Source organism: Ostrea edulis, chromosome 9 (genome assembly GCF_947568905.1).
Source record: "Ostrea edulis chromosome 9, xbOstEdul1.1, whole genome shotgun sequence".
Lineage (NCBI taxonomy): Eukaryota > Metazoa > Mollusca > Bivalvia > Ostreida > Ostreidae > Ostrea > Ostrea edulis.
Genome location: NC_079172.1, coordinates 57,908,416 through 57,929,666, shown reverse-complemented (window position 1 = coordinate 57,929,666; position 21,251 = coordinate 57,908,416).

The following is a 21,251-nucleotide window of genomic DNA, read 5'->3' as shown; positions in this document are numbered from 1 at the left end:
AAGCATCAAAAGAAAAACTTTAAGGCAAAGCAAGGTAAATAACCGTTAAACAGTTTGAGTGGATAAGATGGTGGATAAGATTATATGTATTGTAGTAGCAAATTGCTATAATGGTGAATCAATGTTTTCAGGTTCATGTACATTGTACTTCGAAGTTTATTATGTTGAACTTTATTAATGCGTATTAAACTTCCCATATTTTGTTTTGTGGCCAGAGTTATGTACAGTTGCCAACTGTTGGTTGTTTAAAGTAATGCATACGAATATAATAGCTTTTAGACTGTAGTAGTACAAAATATTAAATATTTGAAACGCTATAACGTATACATTGTATCTAATACTCACGGGAAAAAAGATAATTTAAGGCCAATTCAACTTAATCATCATCCAGGGTCACCAAAAAGTATGGGGCGGGTGGGAGGATTTTATTTTTTATTTTCTGAGAAAAATATTAATGACAAACGAGTAGTGCATCATTTAATGTCAGATGGATTTATGCTTATTTCACAGACAAATTCCAGGTTAAGTTTTAATTTCAAACACAAAAAGATACCAAACTTCTTCAAGATATGAAGCACATTAATCCTTTCCTTCCCGTCAGAAGGTGAGAAATTAAGAAAACCATAATATGATCTATTTTCTTCACGTGGCTTTTCCCGTTGCTATATTGGAAATGTAAACAAGAAGTGTAAATACCGGAGTCGGACCTGAAAACTTTCTGGAAATCGCAAGCTCCGCAAAATAAAAAAAAAAATCCGGGCAGACCGATTTTTTTAGGGACGAGCGGGGATGATACTCTACCAATTAAGTTGAATTGGCCTAATTTTCACGATTTCAAAAATCATGTTTAGACTACATGTATAATGTATTGACACATAAAATGTATTATGCTTGCCCTTAGTACTGGGGAATCCTACAGGTATTTAAATGGGAAATACGCAATAAGAGTATAAATATGGATGAATGTCAGTTCTACGTCACGAGTGCTGGCACGGAGCTCCGATTAGGGAAAATTCCCGCTTCGGTGCAACACCCTCGTTTTGATTTTCCGAAATCGAAGTTAACGCACAATCATTTCGTGCAAATTATTCGGGAAAGGGGAAGACGGATGTCAAAACTCTACATGGTACATACAACCTGGCTCCGCCGCTATCGAAACACTGATTTCCCATCTCTAATTAGTGGAATGTGGTGGGTATGTTTATCTGTTTATGAGTGTTACTCAGACAACACCGAAAATTTACAAACGAATTACATGTACGAGGGCTGTTCGATATATACTAGTATTATGTGTATTGTGCAATATCTCAAAAGCATTCGACTCAAGTGAAATTCTCCGCGGTTTGAAATACATAATTTCAATCTCTGAATCCATTTCTGAAATGCGTCACGGTATGTTGATTTAGGTAGACCTCTGAGGCACTGACTGATGGCTGAGCCAAGGGCTTCTCGGGACTTGTAACGACGACCAGATAAGAACTTTTCAAGTTTTGGAAACAGGAAAAAGTCGCATGGGGCTAGATCTGGAGAGTATGGTGGGTGTGGCAAGACGGTAACCTTCTCCGACTTCAAAAATTGCTTCACAAGCTCAGAAGTATGTGATGGAGCATTATCATGAAGTAGACGAACATGCCTAAATCCTGACACAGGGCGTCGTTTATGAAAATATTTCTTGAGCTTTTTTAGTATTACATCTCGGTAATACCGACCTGTAACACTTTGGCACTGGAATTTGTACGGCTATACCATCACTTAAGAATATGCAATAAAGAACCTTCTTTGTGCTTATGGTTCTTTTGGCAACTACAGGTCTTCTACCCTGTTTAGTTAGCCATATTTTGTTTCCAATTTTTCTCAATGGTTCGAGATAGTGAACCCATGTTTCGTCACCAGTAACAATGTTTGCAAATTATCTTTGAATTTGGGAAACATTTTGAGCGATTGCTTAGCGGTTTGTACTCGTACCCATTTTTGGTCATCTGTCAATATATGCGGTATCCATCTGGCAGAAATCTTTCGTACTTCCAAAATACGCTTTAAAATGAAATGCACCCGCGATAGCGATATGCCAACAGCTTTGGCAATATCACGAATCGTGTATCTGCCATCACTTTCAATTATTTCCCTGACTTTTTAAGGCATTTGTCTTGCCTGTTACAGCCACAGGTCGGCCAGATTTTGCTGCATCTTTGACGGACTCTGTTCCAGTCAGAAATTTCTTTCTCACCAACGAATTGTCTCATAAGATACTTTATCAGACCCATAAACTTCCCCCAATTCAGTAAAAATCTGCATTACCGAATGACCGAGCTTTGTGCGAACTTTGTTAATTGTTAATTGCAAGAACCATAGTCCATATACACTGTATTTCATTTCAAATGTATTTTTAAGTTGGTTTTTTTAAACAAGCAAAGTTTGATATATAAGTTGCCTCCCTTTTATATACATGTAGTAGTATTGAATCATAGTGGAATTATAAAATTTAAGGAACCAATGAATTGAATTTCAGGACAAATCCTCCCCCCTTTTCACCTTGCCTCTGCAATTTTTGAAAACAATGTTACATACCTGGTACCCGATGATATTACCATATGGATTCATCATACTTTTGTTTATTATTTCTCTTTTTTGTTTTTGTTTGTTTGTTTTGTTTTACAGATTTCTCATGTATCTCTGAAAGTTAGAGAGATATCTTTTTACACTAGGGAGATATCTCTTTAACCAAAAGAGATATCTCTTTAAACAAATGAGATATCTCTTTAGCTAAAAGATATCTCTTTAAACAAAAGAGATATCTCTTTATGCTAGAGAGATATATCTTTCTCTTTGAGAGATATCTCTTATATATAGAGATATATCTCTCAAAGAGAAAGAGATATCTCTCTAGCGTAAAGATATATCTCTATCAATTGTAAAAAGAGATATCTCATTAAGTTAGAGTGATATCTCTAAGTTTTCAAAAAGAGATATCTCTCTAACTTAAAGAGATATCTTTTTTAAATTTTCCCCCGGTGATCATAATGACTTCTCCCTGTTGCATCGCCATTAATATGATGTAACCTTATTTTTTAACCAATCAAAATACTTCTTCTGTAAAAATGGCGGAAAAGGTTGAAGAGGTGATTAGGGTAACATTATCAAGTTACCGAGAGGTTAAATCCAGTATTTTATCAATTTATTAGGGCTTTCCACCTTTCTGTGGAAAGTCCTATTGTTATTGTTCTGTTTATTATTTTCCTGCCGTCAAAAAAAATTTTCGTCTTAAGACTTTTTGAAAAACTTTATAGTCCATCATATAGTACTTCTTGAGAAACGAATACAGTTCACCCTGCGTAATTCAACTTTGACCCCTTACGGAGTTATTGGACCTTTCGCAGAAATCATTGTTAGCGCTTCTACTTTGTAACCGTAAATGATAGGAGGATGAAACCTTTTCTAAAACATAGAGGGTAATTAGTAGAAGCGAAGAATTTAAAATGAAGGGATTCGGTGTCCCTTAAAGGGAGTTAATGCCTCTTTATGTTTTGCGATTTATTCGTAAAACATGTCGAGCTTGAGAACGGTTTGTCGTAAAGACATGGGACCAACTGGAATATGATCGGTGACCTTTGACCTTGAAAATTAGGTCAAGGTCAAAGGTCAAGGTCATCAGAAAAGAGGAAAAAATAGCACTTTTTATACTCTCTTTCCTGCTTAAGATAGCGTTGAAATATTATATGGGTAAGTATTGACTTCTTGATTGGTTTTGATAGTATGCATTACAACTTTGAACTTTGACCCTTCTGTGAATTTCGGAGACTCGCGTCGAAAACCTTGTTATCGCTACTCCTACTTAACAGAAAGTCATAGAGACACGAAACCTTCGCTAATGAATTCACAGTAAAACCCTCTTGCAAAGAAAAAATAATTAAAGGGATACGAAAACCCTTAAGCATAGTTATTGCCCCTGAAAGTCTCCAATATCATTATCTAAGCCTATAACTTTTATATTAATATAGATAGAGACATGGGGCCACTTGCTTTAAGATCGATGACCTTTGACCTTCAAAATGAGGTCAAGGTCAAAGGTCAAGGTCACACTTTCTCCCCCATGGGTTTTTGAGATTTGACCTTGAAAGTGGGTCAAGGTCAAAGGTCAAGGTCACGCATCCAGGGGCCAGTCTCCACGAGTAAGGCCAACCCACCCATCACGCCTGTCGTCCCCAAGGAAGAAATCCCCCACCCTTCAAGTGATCTGTCTGTGATCAGCTGTTTCAATACACTATTTTGACCGGTCTCATGCCATGCAACAATTACAGGATTCTAGCTAATCTGACCTACACCTACACATCTGACCTACACCCATTTCTTCCATTTCTTGACTGTCTTGTCAATCAAACATGAATTCCATTTACATTCATGAAAAGACATAGGCCAGATTCAATTATCTGCCTGCATCAACATAAAGACTAAGTTTTTTATGATAATGATGATGCAACTTTACTCGACAGTTGAACTCATTGACATTCCATCCCGACTGTCATTGTAAACAAATAAACACTTACCTGCAGGATCAGATGGGATGCAGTACTCCTATTCTCCGTTCAGATATCCTACATGCACTCAGACACTTTCTAATTCACCGGCCGCCATTTTGGTTGTTTGTTGTCAAAGCCTATAAATCCGTATATGCATGCCTCCTTGGGTGAAATGACTGAAAGACATTGTCTCCGTGAATTAGAACACATAGGATGAGCCATTACAAACTGTATATTTAATTCCACAATCCACAACACACACGGTAAAATCCAGTGCATCTTCACAACATCTGACAACATGAGGCTTGTAGACTCCCAGCATGCACCAGCAGTTACTACAATCTAGGAAAATGGCACATCCGGTTTCTTTGCACCTCCAAATATCCTATCTAACAGGTCTAAAGTCACCCCAAACACCTGCACAAGTCCTATTACACTTTTACCTGATATGTGCCGGCTATGCAACACTCGCACCCTTTTTTTTCAAATATTTGACCGGTACTATCGTGCGAAACCAAGGCCTTAATCTCCAACACTACAACACTCAAGGCGCAAATTTGAATTTCTTTTCAAGCCAAATCCATTTTTTTTTTTTGGTGAGGGTGGGGTGGGGTAGGGGGGGGGGCTTTTAGCATTTCAACACTACTGAAAAACCGCTAGAAGGTGGGAAGCCCTCTAATTGTTCGCGAACAATTAGGATCACTAGTTGTCTTTGTTTTTGTTACCTGTATACACTTCACATGCAGTAAACGCAAAATCTTCCCCCGGGATTGCAGCCATCATGCTAAGATTTGCTTTGGCGGGCTTCCGGTTTAGGGGGAATTCCTTAAGAATTCAAACTAATAAAAATATTGGAAAGAGATATCTCTTTCTCTTTGAGAGATATCTCTTTTTCAACAATTAAAGAGATGTCTCTTATACTTTGAGATATATCTCTCTATGAATTCTTAGAGAGATATTTCTCAAAGTTAAAGAAATATCCCTCTAAGTGAAAGAGATATATATCTAAGTGTAAGAGATATATATCTAAGTGTAAGAGATATATCTAAAAGTGAAAGAGATATATCTCTAAGTGAAAGAGATATCTCTTTTCTTTTTTTTTTAGAGAGAATAAGAGATATCTCTTTGATCTAGAGATATCTTATTTTTCGAATAAATAGTAAAAGGACTTGCCATACATAACACATACACGTGTTTTAAATAAAAAGTGCAAAAGACTTATGTTTTCAGACATAAATTTTATTTTGAGACAACTGGCCTTTTAAGTATAAAAAAGGCTGATGTTTTCCGCTATCTATGCATGTATATGGTAAACCATAAAAAAAACAGGAATTTATTTCCGATGTTCAGTTGTTTACCTCATGGGTAATTATTTTTCAATATGTCAGAGGCAAGTCATTATGTTGTATCTTGTTCATGTTTAATCGTTCACGTTATATGACTGATAGATGAAAGAATGTTTTCCAATCCTACGGATCATTTGTTCAATGGAACAGTTTTACGTTTTGTTTCTGAATTAACAAGACATTGTACTGTTAAAATAGGTAGGGTGCACGAGTATTCAGTCTTGCATTTGTGGGAAATTATTTCAATTATATTATCAATAACATATATAGAAAATGTTTCTAACTAAACAACAAACGCCGAAAATCAAAGTCATGTCACAAGATTAATTGATTGGTTGAATATTTCACTCATAATTGAGATGTCACCATTGCCGGTGAAGGGCTGTAAAATTTAGATCATTCCACCACCACCACCACCCATCCACAAACACACATCCCTTATCACCTTATTTTTGTTGTTTGGGATAGACTTATTTTTATGCCCCAGAGATCGACGATCGGGGGGGGGGGGGGGGGGGGTTGTTGTCCTGTCTGTCATTCCGTCATTCTGTTTAAAACTTTAATCTTGCTAATAACTTTTGAACAGTAAGTGCTAGAGCTTTAATATTTCACATGAGTATTCCTTGTGACAAGACCTTTCCGTGGGTACATTTTTGATCCTGTGACCTTGACTTTTGAGTTTGACCTACTTTTTGAAAACTTTAACCTATTATCGGAGCCAAAAATTTCATAAGGAGGGTTTACAGGTTGGAGGTCTGAGGAAACACACTAAACGAGAGCGTTGGATCCGACTTTGGGCACAAATTTATGTTTCAGTAGTTGTTGCTTTTACAAGGTAGACAGATAAATTGACGCAAATGTTTATGAATATATGGGTATTGTTGAGGATGTTCTTTACATCGTCATAATGGCTGACTTTCTTTTAAAGCATGGATGGAAATGGAAATTTCAGCAATATTTGTTTTAGATTGTTTTCTACTAAGACTGCATTTTTTTTAAAAAAAACTAAATAACGTGTTGTGTATTTAGATATCGAATCACACAAGTAATGGAACACGCCGCCACTTGCCGGAAACAGCTATTTTATTACTGATTACATAACATGCAAAACCTACCGGGTTACATAACATAAATCCGGAATGATACACTACATTCCTCCCCACTAAACTTTTGATACATGTACATAGTTTCAAATGTTGACCAAATATCAAATACATTTACAGTAATAATCATTCAAATGTCTTTAAAATGTCCACGTTTTAAAATGACTAGCAACACTGTTATCTCACAGTTTCAATTTGAGAGTATTATCAGAATGTACCAAATGCTTTTTTTAAATGACTAGAATATGAGACATTGTAAGCGTATGCAAACAGGAAATACATGTCCACAATTTAACATACAAAAGTAAGAGCTTTTTGCCCTTGGGTAGAAATGAATGAGGGAGTTTGGGTGAACTGGTCTTATTCTCTGACTCTGGTGAATGTTCTGGAAGGGTTTCGGTCAGTGTCTGGGGATTTTGGAGACAAATTACAACCTGTGTTTTGCTCAGCAGGTGTGATATCAACATGATTCTCTACATCTTGAATATGTAATCTTGTATCCAGAATGGTTGTTGTACTGAACGAAGAATTTGATCTACATGACGTCTCTATGTGTTTTCGGGGGACACTTCCACTTCATAGGAAAGAGGTACTGTGTTGCGATGTATGATAACAGGTATGATTTCCCTTCCTGTAGTCTCCCACTAAGACATGGTCGCCGTAATTAAAGTCATGAAGTTTTATTCGAATCTATTCACGCATCTTCTCCTGACTCTTTTCTACTGTGCGAGTTAAGCTGGGCTTGGTGCGATCCAGCTTTATGGTAAGTTTTCGACCAACAAACAACTGAGCTGGGTTTTCCTTGGTAGCTGACTGTGGTGTATTTCGGTACGCAATGAGAAAATTGCTGAGTTTCTTCTGGAGTGAACCCTCATCATATTTTGCAGATTTTATAGCACTCTTAAATGTCTGCACAAAGCGTTCAGCTAATCCAATCGTTCTTGGATGATAAGGAGATGATGTAGTATGTCGAATGTTATTTGATCTCATAAATCTCTGAAACTCTTCTGAAACGAATTGTCGTCCATTGTCAGTGATTACAAATTCAGGGAGTCCATTTCTAGCAAACACTGCCCGCAATAATTCTATAGTGTGTGTTGCTGTCGTTTTATTCATATTGATAACTTGGAATGGGCATCTACGACAATCAGGAACATTGACCCCAGGAATGGGCCTGCAAAGTCTCCATGAATTTTCTGCCAAAGTTTATCCGGAATTTCCCATGGATGGATTGGTGCCTTAGGAGCTGCATTGCGGTGATCCATACATCCATTACATTTCTTTGCGCACTCCTCCATGTCAGCATCAATGCCTGGCCACTAGCGATTGCTTTCATTTTACTACACCCAAGTGTCCTTCGTGGATCATAGTAAGTAGTTCCTTGCGCAGTGGTTCAGGAATTACGACTCGAATTCCCCAGAATAAACATCCCTGATATACAGTAATGTCTTCTTTCTTCGAGAATAAAGATGCAAGTCCTTGTCCATGACATCATTCCAGCCACGCATTCCTGCTTCATATACACGAGAGTATTGGGTCTCGAGCATGTCTCCGCTTGATTTCCTTTGCTGAAACAGGAAAGACCTCCAACTGTGTCATGTGAAATATGTGTGCGGAATCGAACATTTCTTACTCCAATTATAAAAAATAATGCATACCGTGAAGTCTTGTAGCAGTAGTAAGTGGAATAGCCTTCTGCGGATGAAATATGGACACCAATGGTTTGTGATCTGTAACCCAGTGAGAAGTGACGCCTACACGGTTTTCCGGTCCATTTTCAATACCCTAGCAGTTTCAGAATAATTTCCCGTTTGTCTGTAACTGTCTACGACAATTTGTTTCACAGCTGGCGATAAATTCTTTCCCATAGCTACATTCAGAAGCTTGTATCAGACGATCATCAAATGAATACCAACATATGACGTCACATATGACGACACAAGACCCTGTACTTATATGTGGTATGCATACGGAATCCCCGTTATCTATATATAGAATTTACAAAAGAAAAAACAAGCCACTTCCGTGAAGTTGGAATTTAGATCCGCCATTTTGTCTATAAACTTTTGGCAGGTGGCTGTATAAGAAAATTCTTTTCCGCTAATCTCCGTACCACGGAAAATATTCATTATTTGCATTTCATTCCGTCCGAATAGGGTTCCTTATTTATGTATTCCCCTTTTATTTCATCCCAGAAAATTTAAACACGATCTCGGATAGAGCAGAAATGAATTAATTTTGAAGTAAATGTGTATTAAATGCAAGTGTTGTTGAACTTGGCGAACAATAAGCCTATTCATGACTGGTCACCGGCCGCGAATCAGGAGTTTAAAATGCGCATTGATGTACCCGTACTTACAATAGATACAGTATCATACTAAAACGCTGTCCAAAATATTCAGAATTAAAAACAAATATATAGATCATACTTCAATGAATGCTATTTAATCAAAATCATCATCAGAATTTGTTTTACAGGCAGCAGCATGTATATTAGACATTAAGCGGTTTTTAACACACACATAATTACTCTGATGCCTGGGGTACCTAAGGTACCAAGTGACACTGCATATATGCTCGCAAACATCCAACAGTACGTGTTCCGCATTTACATCGACATATTCACTGATGTGAATGAGAAACCTCAAATGTTTTGTGATGTAAATCAAATGTGGAATAGCATTTTCTTTATGGTGTAGTATTAATGCTTGGATTTGGATTCAGTTTTTCCCCTGGCAACAAATGTTTTGAACAGCATTTTACTGGTACCAAATATAATAAAGGCATCAGTTCTCGCCTCTTTTTGGTACAACTCTTGAGGCCGGTTTTACAGTTACAGAAGGCACATATGCTGTTAAGATTTCCCAGCAAATACAAATGGGACAGAAACAGACACTTGATTTGCTTTTGTTTTTGTATTGAAAGTGCACTGTGTCTTTTGGTTACATATTGATCTCTTCAGGTAACTTCTTAAGCATTGTTGAAAGTATTCTCTTTAAAGTTTTCGTTTACATAAACCACATCCATACTTCACAGGAGGCCCCATATACTTGTTTACATCTATTCACTAGCTGCCTGTTAGAATCAGTTACTTGTGATCGTCATTAAGACTGAGTATGAGTAAAACTTAGCATAAAATGCCAAAGACAACTAATTATGGGAAGTCTATTAATTCTTCAGGGGAAAAAATTGGTAGGAAAAATTGGTATTCGAACCACAGATATGCAATCTGGGCCTGTCCAAAAATTCAATGAAACTGTTGCTATACCACCTCGGCTATCAATCCCATGAATAAGGTTTAAGTAATAAAATATAAATTTTCCTAGGAAGAGTAACAATAAATAAGATCTTGTAATTTATTACTCTGAAAGTGGAAAAAATTGTTGCTTCTTTTATCTGTAGTATCTGGAAATAATTATTCCTATCATGTGTATTTAGGATTTAGTTTGTGACCGGAAGTAGTTTTTAATAAATTGAGCATGGCGCGAATTGTGTGTTGATCACTATCTATTTTGTATTCACAATAACTGGCGACGAGAATTTTTCACAATGGACATGTCATTGCCAACATTTCCGCAGTTTGACCCAGATACAGCCAAAAACAACGCAGGACCGCGTTGGGACAGGTGGATTGGTCAGCTGGAAAACTTGTTCGTTGCACTGAAGCTGGTAAACCCCGTAGTACTAGATGGCCAATAACCTGACGAAAATGCTATCAAGAGCATAGATGACAGGAAAAGGCACTACTTTTACGTTACGTTGGTGAAAGGACGCACGATATCTACGAGGCTCAGATTTAATTACAATGCAACGAAAAAGGTACTCAATGATTACTTTCGCCCAGGAAGGACACACAAATGGAAATTTATAACTCTCGGTGCTATAAACAGAAAGAGGGTTAATCACTTGATGAGTTTATCACAGAACTAAGGAAGCTCGCAAAAGACTGAGTTTACAAATACAGACAAAGATCCCAGGTGAAACAGAACTGTCAGTCTAATCAGTTAAGGAGAAGGGCATTGAGAGAGGCAGACTAGACTCTCGATGAGATCAGTCAGCTTGGACGGGCTATGGAGATTTCTGATACACAAGCAGCTGCCATGGAGAGACCAGAAACATTAAGTGTCAACAAAGTAAGGATGAAGAAACCTCGTAAGAGTACAGACGAGAGTCGTCCTAAATTCCGTAATTCACGCAGTGAACAGAAACCACAAAGAGATGAGTGTTGGAATTAAGGAAGAGCTTTCCCGCACAAAAATCGAACATGTCCAGCAAAGGAACAAACGTGTCACAGATGTAAGAAAAAGGGACACTTTAAGAAGATGTGCCGGCAGAAACAACAAAAATCGGTGAGAACTGTGACATTGGATGTAAACAACACAGAGGATAATAGTAGTGACTCTGATATTGGATATTGTTATGGCGTCCAACTTGTAGGCGATGTGAATTCGGTAAGAGGCTCGTACGTCACTGTACACCTCAATGGCTCAATGGTGTTCCAACAAAACTTTTAGCAGACAGTGAGTCATCACAAGGATCGGGAAACCTAAACTACACAAGAGAAAGGCTCGAGGAAAACTTATTCTGTATGGAGTGAATGGAACAATTGATGTTCTGGGGACATGTGATGTGAGGATAGAGACTTCCAAAAATTTTATAGTGGCAACATTTTACGTTGTGAAAGCCAGATCTGGATCCCTGCTGGGATATGACACAGCTAGCAACATGGACATTATCAAAGTGGTAAACAAGATTAAGACATTGAGTAGTAAATTCGAAAACTACTTCCCAGGACTGTTCAGGGTATCGGGAAGTTGAAAGGACACCAGGTGCAAATTCATATTGATGGATCAGTGCTTCCCGAGGCACAGAAACCAAGGAGAACTCCATTTCATCTGAGGACCAAAGTGGAGAAGGAGTTACAGAATCTAATGAAAAAAGACATTATCGAGAAGGTTGAGGGTGTTCCCACACCATGGGTGTCACCTACAGTGAGAAGGTTGAGGGTGTGCGCACACCATGGGTGTCACCTATAGTGACTCCGCCAAAGAAAAATGGTGAAGAGATACGCCTTTGTGTCGACATGAGGCAGGCAAACAAAGCTGTTTGTAGAGAACGACACACATTACCTACTATTGAAGAGCTTATTCTGGATCTAAACGGAGCAAAGGTCTTCAGTAAACTAGATCTCCGCAGTGGGTATCATCAACTTGAGATCCATCCGGAGTCCAGATCCACAACTATATTCAGCACTCAAATACGCATATATCGTTATAAACGATTAAACTTTGGAATATCTTCAGCATCAGATACATGTGTATTCCATGAGACCAACCGACAAATTATCCAGGATATACCCGGAGTCAAAAACATATATGTTGATATAGTGGTGTTCGGAACAGATCTAACACAGCACGACTTGGCATTACAAAGTGTACTGAGGAGACTCTCAAAGTGTGGCCCGATTCTTAACCGTAAAAATGTGAGTTTCGAACAAACAGGCTTTCATTTTTCGGTGTCGTATTCTCAGACTGTGGCATATTGCCTGACCCAGAGAAGGTGAAAGCTATTAAGGAATTTGGTAGGCCACAGAATGTCAAAGATCTTAGAAGCTTTTTGAGTATGACAAATTACAGCTCACGCTTCATTAAAGATTATGCTGAGATCTGTCAACCTCTCAGAGAACGTACTCATAAGAATAAACCATGGGATTGGAACTCTATATGTGAGGAGGCTTTTCTCAAGCTCAAGGACAGTCTGTAGTGAAGACGTGATAACATACTATGATCCAAGAAACCAGTTACCGTGAGAGAAGATGTAAGTCCAGTAGGCCTGGGAGCCATTCTGCTCCAAGACAATGACAGAGGTGTGTGTTATACAAGCAGAGCCCTTACAGCAGATGAATCCAGGTATAGCAAGACAGAGTGGGAGGCTTTGTCGATAACTGTGACCTTTATCTCAAAGCGGTGGGTGGAAAACGACGAACAAAAACCTGATGCTCAGTGCATTGTATCATGTGCAACAAGAATATATATTTGTGGTGATACATGTAGTAGGGACTTCCTCAAAAACAAATATCTTCCTTCCACAACTCTATTGCAAACATAATTTATATCTATTAAGTTATGAATTTAATCTTTATTAAGTTATGGATAAATTATATGCAATACGAAAATAAAATATAAATCTGTCAAACTGTCTGTCTATACATGTATTACTAAGTCTGTTTAGCTGTTTCAGGAGACTTGCAAGAAATATATCTCCCAATAGTTTCATTGATTAGTATGCAAAATTACCACACTATGTGTTCACCCGTATCCGCACAATTCCAGGACATATCAGATACTTGTATCTTGAAAATCCATGAGACCCTCACACATAAATATACTCCGTACACGATTCAAACACAGAACGACAAGATGAGGTGAATGTATTTTCTGTTTGTCATCTCCCTAGGATCGGGAGGAGGAAAACAAACATGTTTAACGGTGGCCCGCTACACATTTAAGTATTCCTGGTACGAGAGATGTTGAGACGCCAAATCGTGAGATTACACAGTAGTTACTGATTAAATTGTGCATTCATTACTGTTGTCCTTTAAATGTTAAATTTGAGATAGAATGGATTGAGACTGTAGAATTTCAAACTTCCTGAAGACGCATAGAACGTTTTCTTTCCATAATTCAAATTCTTTAATTCATCTTACAGATTTATTGATTGTATATTATTTAATGTCCCTCTCGAGAATTTTTCACTCACATGGAGACGTCACAAGATTGGTGAAGGGCTTCAAACGGCCTATATTTGGCGCTTGCGGCCATTCAGCAGTGAGGGTTCTTTAGCGTGTCACACTTACTGTGACACGGAATATCCGTTTTTAAGGTCATCCCCGAGGACCCGTGACATTCACACCTGATGCCGAGCGTTTGGTGATGAAACTGCCATACCTGTTTTAACGACTAAGGTCTGTCGCGGCCGGGATTCGAACCCCGGCCTTCAGTAAGCGGGGCCAACGCTCTAACTTCTAGGCCACCGCGGCGGTATCATCTTACGGAAACTTGACACATTAATGCTAAAGTTAGATAACCAAAAAATCTCAAACATTAAAATAAAATAGGAAAGTCAAATGAAAATTGGATAATATGAAAAACTGCATCGTGTAAAGAGATTTGGAACTTCGTGGTTAATAAGCATTTTGTGGAGGAGGGGAATAATCTAGAAATAAATGTTTTTACAGAAATAATTTGCTTCTGACAGGCTGTCAGAAGGTTAAAGGTTATAGGTGCATGAACACGATTGAGCTGAAAATTTTATTTTTCCATTTTTATTGTTTACAATGCTTAACTAAAATAGTTCTAATGGTCAACTAAACTCTAAATATGTTTTTTTTTTTTAGTTACAAGTGAGATACAGCACTTCCAATTCTTTGTTACGTAAACCATTCTCCTTCCGAGCTCTGTATCTCCCATATACCTCGACAACTGACATTCAATTTTTTGCTGACCATTAGAAATGCATTCTAAACATTAAATATGGTTGAATTTCAAGAATTTTAGGTTATAGTGAAGTCAACATCTCATTCTGAAGCATATTTGTTTGGTTTTTTTTGGGTTTTTTTTTATAAATCTGATTGAATACAAAGTGCCATATACGCACCTCAAATAAATCCTAGATTTGAATAAAACCCATTAAAAAGTACATGTTTGTACCAATTTTTTTTTTAAAAAAAACACCACTCCTCTTAAACTCAAGCAATGAGCGAATATATTTATCACACTTTCCATATTGCTATATCAAATTTACAGGTTTGAATGATATTTGATGCATTAATAATCATATATTCAGGTGTTCCTTATGACTGTGTTAACGCGATTAAAAGATATCTGTGTCTATCCCTATTAGTTTAGAGTCCTTAAAAAAAATTGCTGGCGAATTGCTGCTTTGCATTGAAATTATCTTGTAGTTTTAAAATGGCAACTATGTATACTCTGTATCTGTTTGATTCAGCTAAACAAAAATCAGAAAGAAAACTGAAGAAACATAAAATATGATCATAATTTTTTTTCAATGACACAAACTTCGTTAAACCTAAACATGTACTGTGGGGTTTTTTCCCTTTCAATGTTGAAATTGAACTTTGGTTAATTTTTCAAATGAATGTTTTTCAACATAGGAAAACGAACTAGGGATAAATTTTAAGTTGAAATTGATCCTATCTATGTTAAACTTTGATTCAGCCCAGTTCCTGGTTGAACACTGACTTCTGAAGAAAAAATTCATAAAATTTAAACTTAAACAATGAAGTTATAATGTATTCTAATGTTACGTGCAAATATATTCATATCAGAGGAACAAAGTGGACTAATTGAGATTTTCCTCTTGAAAAATGAGCCGGGTCCAATTTTGGAAAGGAAAAGAATCAAGGTGAGGAGAATTCCACGCTCTGTGACATTATTCTAAGAATCAAGGTGAGGAGAATTCCACGCTCTGTGACATTATTCTATACATCTGTAGATCTCAGTTTTTCCAGAGTTCATAGGAAAGGGATATTTTGTTAGTGAAGCAATTGATTCCTTTATTCTATTGAATGTTTTACTGACTGATAATTTGCTTCTAAACTGACAGTTGAGTATATTTAGTGGAAAATGGGTCAGCAATAGCCATGAAAATTGATTTATATATGAATAAAATCTTCACCCTATACCAATTCTATACGAAAGTCAAACTTTTCCAAGGAAAAAATTATGCTTGATCAAACTCTTAATTAATATGGTTAAGGCGTTTATTTTTTTGCCAATCTGTGAGTTGATGACGGTTTGAACCTTGTGAGCTTTTTTCTTCATATATCTATTATATAACAATGATATTTATTATTTTGGGGTTTTTTTCCGTTTGATGCAACATGGTTTTAGCTTTATCATAATAAATTCAAAACTTGAATACATATACAGGCTATATTATAGGTTATATTATTTTTTTCCAAACTACCTTTGTTTTAACTGTATGCACATATCATGTCGGTATATGTGCTCAGTTCTTTAATTAAGCACAACTGTATTCCAAAAGCAGTACACTTAACCAAGACATATATACATATCAATAGTATGTATCCATTTTTTCAATGTTTCAGAAAAATATTCTTGTGAAGTCAAAAATGCCCACACACAATCAAAGAATTTTTTTTTTTTTTTTATAAAACTATACAAACTTTAAGGGGATATAAAGAAATGAACAAACTCCATTCCCATGTAGATAAAATATTGAGAATGGATTTGAGCAAGGGAAAAACTACGCGACCAATTTGGGGCTGGGGTATAATAAAAACACACCATAAAGAATACATAATTCTTTATTGCGATAGACATACATCTTATGGCATTATAACAAAACTGAACATGGATAATAATTACAAAGCTGAAAATAAACAGCCCATTCTTACAATGATATCTAGCAGATGTAAATACAATAGTATAATGATAGTAAAAATGGAGAATGACAATACAAATCATATATTCTAGACTGTTCTTAGTTCAAGAACTTTACAAATAAATTTTCCTAAGTTACAAAGTTCTTTAACATTGATCACACTTAATAGTTGTATAAATTTGAACATGAAGGGTTTACTCCAGCAATACCTTTTCACTAATTTAGCTCTAATCTGACAATATACAGGACAGACTAACAAAAAGTGGGATTCATCCTCAATTTCAGTGATACATGTTTTACCAAAACCTTTTTTCACGTGGTACATTTTTATGTCTGCCAGTTTCTATGGATAAACTATGTGATGATAACCTTATTTTGGAGATACCCTTTTTGTACAATTTAGGAATATATTTTTCTAGGCAATATTACAACCAAAAATTATCAACCAAATGTTTGTAAATACTGCATTTTGATTCATACTGCATGTTGCTATGTAAATTTTGAATAAAATGATCCTTCAATCTTTGTTGTATTATTGGTAAACAAACATGGTTATTTAAGTTACTTTGATCATACCACATATAACTAAGTCCCAAACAATCAAGTTGTTCCTTGATAAAAGAGCTCAGTTACGACTTGCGTGCTTTGTATTTTCACGGATATTGTATAAACATTCATATGTAGCATTAAGTACACAATTTTCAGACTGCAATAGTTTAAACCAAAACTTGATCATTCTCAAAATACGAACATAATACAATGGTAAACGCCCTGTTTCAAAATATACCATGGTTGTATTAGTGTTTTTACGAACACCGAGTGCAAATTTTAAAAAATCCAGATGAACCTTTTCAATGTCAGGTCCTTTATGTAATCCCCACACTTCACATCCGTAATTCAAAATACTACAGACATAGGTATCGAAAAGGGAGAATAAGGTACAATGATTTAAATACAATTGTTTTATAGTTGATTTAAGGGAAAATAATGTTTTGCAACCTTGTGATGCTAACTGTTTCTGCGTTACCAAAATTTTACCATTAAAATTAAATAGAATGCCGAAGTAAACAAATTGATCTAATATTTCTATATTTTCACCTTTATACACCCATTTCTCATCTGTACGAATCTTCCCACCATTTCTAAATACAACAATTTTAGTTTTTGCTACATTAACAACTAAACCCTATTCACCTGTATAACTTTGCAGCGTATTTATACTTTGTAATTCAATAACTGATTCTGCAAGCAACACCCTGTCATCAGCATGATCTGCATACATCAAAATATAAAGACTTAATAACTGTTAATCAGTCCGATGACTACCTATTTTGATAAATTCAATTTCAAGGTCATTCACATATAATACAAAAAAACAGGGGAGACAACACTTCTCCTTGTAATAGACCAATGTGATTTTCAAAAAATTGTGAAATTTGACCAGATAATTTTCTAATCTAATCTAAGCTAACCATACATGGAGCGAACAATGGTAAGCAGCTTCCCTTTTATACCGTAATGTTTTAATTTTCTATACAATTTTCCCTATTAACTGAATCGAATGCCTTCTTATAATCCATGGAACAACAATATAATCGTGGTTTTTTTGGGGGGATTGGAGTGATTGTGTTATAAGACAATGAAGCACAAAAATTGTCTCCGTAGTACCCAACTTTGGCTGAAAACCAAATTGTGCATCTGAAATAATTTCATCGAGGCTGCCCATGAGTATGGAAAAAAAAACAAAACAATTTGTAGAAACAACTGATAAGACTTATTCCTCTGTAATTATTTGGATCAGATGGGTCACCTTTTTTGAAAACAGACACAATAACAGCGTCAGACTATTGTGTTGGAAAAAATCCTGATGATAAGATTCGATTAAAAATAGAATGTAAATATGGTACAAAAAATTCTCTAAATTCCATGAAATACTCATTAAAAATATAGTCCAAACCATGAGATTTTCCCCGTTTTAAATTACCAATAGCTTCGGATATTTGTTTCTCGGTAATTTCCATATCTAGTTCATTAAAGACTGTAGGTCCTGTGTCTTCCACATTAGAATGATCTTCAGTGGGAACAAATGTAGCTAAATCTTTAAAATGAGTGTGGAACGATTCTAAGTCTATCGGAGTATTCTTTGGCTTTCTTTCTCGAAAATGTTTGTAGAATGTTTTTGGGTTTTGTTTACGGAGATGTTGGAGTAAATCACCCTCCTTCCGTAAATACCGACGCCTGAGTTTAGCTTCTAAATGTTTATAATTCTTTTTTGCTTCAATTAAATTCAGGTAATTTTCTTTGTCTTTGTAATGGTTGAACTGGTTTAAGGTTACACGATATGTGTTATATTTACTAAACCAGAGTTTATCATGTACTTTCATCCATTCATTTTATTCGCTCAAACCACAATGGAAATGGTACATGAGGTACAATACAGAAATTTCATGTATCAATACAAGTAACGTCAGAGGAATGTATATGGGTAAGCAAATAAACAAAGTGAAATATATACATAAATATGTACAAAACTTTGAAGTTATGTGTTAAGAGAACAAACTAATTCGTATATCTTTTTAAAAAAAACGTGCACAGGTTTTTAACATTATTCGTTGACATGATTTCATAAAATTTCATTACATTTGGTCTCGTACAATATTTTCTGTGTAGGCATTCTTTTCTTATACTGGATAAAGCACTGCACTCTAATACAAAATGATATTCGTCTGCATTTTTGTTTCATTACATAAAACACATAATCGTTCGTTATATGGTATACTAAACCATCGGCCAGTCTCTACTGGGAGGCGATGGTTTGTGGTACGAAATTTCAAAACGATGCTACTGAGGTTCTTAGGTAGATTTTTAAGATAAGTTTCCAGACCAAAACTTGTTTTAAAAATTATGTACATTGTACCCTTGGAAGAGCTAAAAACATCACTTGACCAAGTCTGGACAAATTGATCCATATGACTTTGTTTTACAGCGTTTGTTATCCATTTTCCATTCACAGTACCTTGTTCATACCATATATTAGAGAGTCCACATATGTTCAAAATTCTATGAATACATTCAAACCATGGATTTTTAAATGTGCCATTATAATACTGTGTATATGAATATTTGTAAACAACATTTACTATCTTATTTTCATGACTAAATGTTAATTTGGCCCAATAAGAAATCATTCTAGTATACACATTAATATAAACAGGGAAACGTGTCCCGTTTCGCTATTTTAGATGGAGAACCTTTATTAGACTTTCTGTGGACTTTAAGATTCATCGATACTGGTTTGGGACTCACACGGGTATTTTTCAATGCATTCCATAAGTTCCTCAGAATTTTATAATAGTGTCGGCCTTGCCTGTGAACAAAGTTCCTGGTTCCAGACGAAGTATGATGACTCTTGATTTACCTCATCAGTAGAATTAATTTTTTGGATAATGTGTTTTCCTGATTTGATTCTGATATGGAGCAGTGTGTGGTCGGAGTACATTGTAAAACTGGACACAATGAACTGATCAATAGAAGGAAATACATCAGGGGAAGTTATAACATAATCTACAATGCTCATACCCCTTGGTCCAACAAATGTATAATCATTGTCCATTCCTAAATGGTGTTGACCGTTTTGAATTCTTAGCCCACTACTTTTACATAAAGACAGTAACTTGTTACCCAAGTCACTAACAACCTTGTCTGGGTTCGATCTAACGTGGACTTTGTATGCAAGGTGAAGATAACGAACAGTGATCAATCTCATAACTCCTACAAGCAATACAAAATAGATAGTTGGGCAAACACGGACCCCTGGACACACCAGAGGTGGGATCAGGTGCCTAGGAGGAGTAAGCATCCCCTGTTGACCGGTCACACCCGCCGTGAGCCCCATATCCTGATCAGGTAAACGGAGTTATCCGCAGTCAAAATCAGTGTGCCAAGAACGGCTTAACAATCGGTATGAAACAGCATTTGACCCAATGCGAGGTCGTATTGACGAACTAGATCGTTATAACGACCATAGAATTTGCGAAATGCTGACTTCAATCGAGACTGTTGAAATCCCTGTACCATCAACTTATATTGTTTTTGCAATTGGCAGTCGCCATATATATTAAGTGCGGCTGCCAAATAAAATAATTGGCGGCCGCCGCCGGCAAATAAAGGGACTGAATCACGATTTTCAAATTTTATTTTTAACATTAAATGATAAAAATCTACTCTCTAAAATGTTTAGAAGGTTTCACCAAAAAAAATGAAGGTTATTCTTTATCACAGAAGGTCATTATAGAGAGTTTATTATTTGTTTTGAAAACAAAGATTGAGGTGTGTTATTGTTTACGAAGTTTTCAAAATAAATGAATATTGGCCAAGTTTATTATATATATCACATCTCAAGTATACTTTAGGTAAAATGTGTCATTTAAAGTTAAAATTTGTGATTGTACGAAATGAAGATGTTTTGAATTACAAAATTAATGTTACATCAAAAGACTCGAGTCTTTGTTTACATAACACAGAGTCAAAGACAAAATATTGCTCTTATTCTTGCATTTAGACGGTCCAAATTTTGGTTGTCAATATCAAATAAGCTATATCGTTAATTTTTAACATTAAAAACATTTCTTTCGAAAAACGTGAACCAGTCCCTTTAAAACATGGATGAAGATTTATTGAACAGACTGTTGAATGTGTGCAAAAAACTTAATAATACTTGGAAACTACTCACTGTTGAATACAGGTAATCTTCCCTTGAGGGCACTAATTATCAAACCCGGCCTATACAAAATTGCACCAATCAAGATAAAAATTGATGATCTTGATTAAAGGATAATTTTTTTTTAAAAAAATACGGA